This window comes from Mesoplodon densirostris, chromosome X (genome assembly GCF_025265405.1).
Source record: "Mesoplodon densirostris isolate mMesDen1 chromosome X, mMesDen1 primary haplotype, whole genome shotgun sequence".
In the NCBI taxonomy this organism is placed as follows: domain Eukaryota; kingdom Metazoa; phylum Chordata; class Mammalia; order Artiodactyla; family Ziphiidae; genus Mesoplodon; species Mesoplodon densirostris.
Genome location: NC_082681.1, coordinates 98,253,777 through 98,257,873, shown reverse-complemented (window position 1 = coordinate 98,257,873; position 4,097 = coordinate 98,253,777). Strand labels below are relative to the sequence as shown.

Sequence of the window (4,097 nt, the reverse complement as noted above, 5' to 3'; positions counted from 1 at the left end):
GACTGGAGATTATCATACTAAGTGAAGTAAGTCAAAGACAAATATCATATGATATCACTTATTTGTGAAATCTAAAAAAAATGATACAAATGAACTTATTTACAAAAGAGACTCACAGACATAGAAAACAAAGTTATGGTTACCAAAGGGGAAAGGTGGGAGGGAGGGACAAATTAGGAATTTGGGAGTAACATATACACACCACTATATATAAAATAAACAACAGGGACCTACTGTATAGCACAGGGAACTATACTCAATATTTTGCAATAAACTATAACGGAAAAGAATCTGAAAAAGAATGGATATATGTATGTATCACTGAATCACTTTGCTGTACACCTGAAACTAACACAACATTGTAAATCAACTATACTTCAATAAAAAATAAACTTAAAAAAAAGAGAAAGAAAATGCAGTTGACCCTTGAACAATACCAGTTGGAACTGCATGGATCCACTTATAGGGTGATATTTTTCCATCGTAAACACTACAGTACTACACTGTCTGTGGTTGGTTGAATCCCTAGATGTGGAGGAACCTTGGATATGGAGGGCCAACTATAAATTGTATGAGGGTTAACCCCTGCTGTTGTTCAAGGGTCACCTGTGATAGGATCACTGTGAAAATAACAATTAACCTTACATTTCAAGTTTGATGAAAGTGGATGAACAAAATTGTTTCAGGACTTTTTCCTCTGAAGCCCACCTCCCCATCCACAGACCCACTCCCCCCTCCTTCCTCACCCCGTTGTTCCACAGGGATCTTCAGTGGCCTACAATGCACAGCTTTAGAAGCATCGCACTATAGTGCTTTAGTTTTTACTTTTCTCATTTTCCTTTTCTTCTTTCTATTCCCTAAGTTAAAGTAGACAATATAGATCATAATGAGATATCTGAAGAGACTGTTAGAAGATTTAGGAAGGTTCTCTTTGAGGGAAAAGAGGAAGTTAGTGAGCAGCATGTCAAAGGATTATGGAGCTGACAGGAAGGATGCTTATAGAGGATGCCCTCTATCTATTTCCCAATCACAAGGACCTCAGAGGTAACTCAGTTCCATCTCATTTTACAAATGAAGAATCCAGTTTCTGAGGATTTTTTAAAGTCATGCGATAAATGTCGTAGATTGTTACATTAATGGCCCCCAATGAATCACATCTCCTGATATCCAGGTTCTAGTATAGTCTCCTCCCGCACTTACTCTGGGTTTGATCAGGTGACTTGCTTCAATCAATTGGACATTAGCAAATGTGACACAAGCAGAGGCTTGATCAGCCTTCATGGACTGGGGCATGCTTTCTTGGAACCCTGATATCCCTGTGCTGAATTATCATGCTGTGAAGAAGCTGGGATGAAAGGCCACATGGAGATGAGTCCAGGGGCTCTCGTCCACAGCCCACAGCAAGGACCTGACATGTAAATGAGGCCATTTTGGACATGGCAGCCCCAGTTGAGCCTTTAGTTGACAGCAATAGCATGAGTGACTCAGGACATATCAACGGAAGAACTGACCGGCTAACCCACTGAATCAGGAGCAACAATACATCATTATTGTCTTAATCCTGTAAATTTTGGGCACTTTGCTTCCCAGCGATAGATAGCTGACACAGTGAGTTACTGGCATAGTGAAGACAAGACCTATAGCCACTTCAGAGAACATAAACTCAGAATTCAGACAAACTTGGGATCAACCCTAGTTCATTCACTTACTAGCGATATGACCTTGGGTAAGTTTTGGAAATTTTCTGAAGCCTCAGTTGTTTCTTCCATAAAATGGGAATAATTATAACTACCTGATGGCATTTTCATGAGGATTAAAAGCATTTACCAGCTTATATGAGTAGGGGAGGGGAAAAACATTTAGTGATTAGTAACTCAAAGGGATAGCTATAGCATCTTAACAAAGAACAATTAAATTTGTAGAGAAGGGACAAGACAAAGGAAAAGAGTTTTAAGCTTCCAAGGGCAGCAGACTGTGGGAAGGTAAATATATGGAGGAAATTAATGGAAGATAAGGGTTGTTTCCATCAGGTTTGTTGTATAGATTCCTCTCAGTGTAATCTCTGGGCTGATAAGTGGCTTCACTGAAGGTGATTGAGAGACAGAGTCTGCTTTTAGGCAAACGAAGGGGAGGGCAGAGAGCTTTTCTCCCAGGCATCAGATGTTTCTCAATTGCCTTCAGCTCAAAATTATCCCTATGCCAAAATGGCATATTTTGGGGTGGTATACTGTGATCCCCTACATGTGTATTATGGTTAGAAGAGTGCCTGGCACATAGTAAGTATCCAATTCACATCTGTGAGTATTAGTATTAGTAATCACCCTTGTAAGGTACGTGGCACATAAGTAATAATAAATACATGGTGGTTATCATTACTTTTCTTCTGAACTTTTTCAATACTCTTCTTGTTTCTATCTCTTGTGCAACTGTTATCATTATGTTGCCATTTGTTATGTACATCCTCTCCTTGCTAGCTTATAAATTTCTTTAGGGCAGGCTGTGTCTCACTCACGTTTGTGTAGACCCTCCATATTGATGTGTTAAATGACTACGTGCTTGTAAAATAGGCCATTGATCATAACGTTACAGTTTCTGTGGCCAAACACTATTATACTGTGAGCAAATATGTTTTAACAGCAGCCTTCCCTACAAGAGAATACAATAGGATCTGGCCTTCTTCTAACGCAATACAAAATACGCACTTAATTAAGTAGATGTTTACTGATATCACTAGCTGATCCAACCAACAGTTGTCTTCCTTCATCAGAGAAGTATAAATTTATTAATTTTCCCTTTTTGTGGCAGTGGAGCTATATTCTAACTATAATGTGGTTTGATGCTTTCTATATTTCTGTCTAATCCAATTTCTATAAGAAATACTTCAAATATGGATAGGTAAAAATGTATTTCTCTTTCCTCTAAAAAAAAAAAGATTATACTAGCATACTAATGAAGATAAGTTGAAAAACAGTAGAATTTTAAATCAGAACCGACATTGTATGTCATGCTGTTTTGCTTCTAATGTAACAAGATGTTTTGTGTTTTCAATAAACGCAGACTGCATAGTGACAACAGATGTAGTAAACATAGAAAATACAAAGATACGTTTTGTCATCATGAGTTTCAGACTGTAAACAAATTAAAAGACTCCTATATTTGACTCCTGAGAAGGCAATAGTAATACTTTTCTTATTAGGTTAAAGAATTTTATTCCTATCCAAAGGAAAAATGAATTTAAAACTCAAATACAATGACAAAACTCATATAAACTTGATTCTACACAATATGCGAGTACATGTAGAAATGTACACATAGCTATAACTACAACCCCAGCAGCAGCTGCAAGATCTCGGAGTCAAGAGACTGGAAAGAATTATAGAAACCCATCCAAAATAAAGGTTGCTTTACAGGGTCACCCACTGAAAGATGGTTTATTTAACTCTACAGCAATTAAAACAAAAACAAAAACAGAGATGGCCCCTGTCCTGAGGGGATTAGAGTCTGAAAAAATGTGTAAGCAGAGCTGTCTCAGGTATTATTAATAAGCTATGTCAAAAATTAAACTAAAGTGCTCGCTTCGGCAGCACATATACTAAAATTGGAATGATACAGAGAAGATTAGCATGGCCCCTGCACAAGGATGACACGCAAATTCATGACGTGTTCCATATTTTTGCACATATATACAAGGGAATATTACTCAGCCATAAAAAGGAACGAAACTGAGTTATTTGTAGTGAGGTGGATGGACCTAGAGACTGTCATACAGAGTGAAGTAAGTCAGAGTGAAGTAAGTGTGCTAACACATATATATAGAACCTAAAAAAAAAAAAAAAGAAGAAAGAAAATGGTTAGAAGAATCTAGGGTCAAGATGGGAATAAAGATGCAGACCTACTAGAGAATGGACTTGAGGATACGGGGAGGGGAAAGGGTAAGCTGGGACAAAGTGAGAGAGTGGCATGGACATATATACACTACCAAACATAAAATAGATAGTTAGTGGGAAGCAGCCACATAGCACAGAGAGATCAGCTCGGTGCTTTGTGACCACCTAGAGGGGTGGGATAGGGAGGGTGGGAGGGAGGGAGATGCAAGA

General features: G+C 38.1%; 1 non-coding gene across 1 annotated transcript; it reads left to right on the top strand.

The window, feature by feature from the left end:
* The first annotated feature begins 3,568 nt into the window (after nucleotides 1–3,568).
* On the top strand, nucleotides 3,569–3,675 carry LOC132482819 (U6 spliceosomal RNA). The gene has a single exon (XR_009530983.1). It is a non-coding gene; the product is annotated as a U6 spliceosomal RNA (small nuclear RNA).
* Nucleotides 3,676–4,097: the final 422 nt, after the last annotated feature.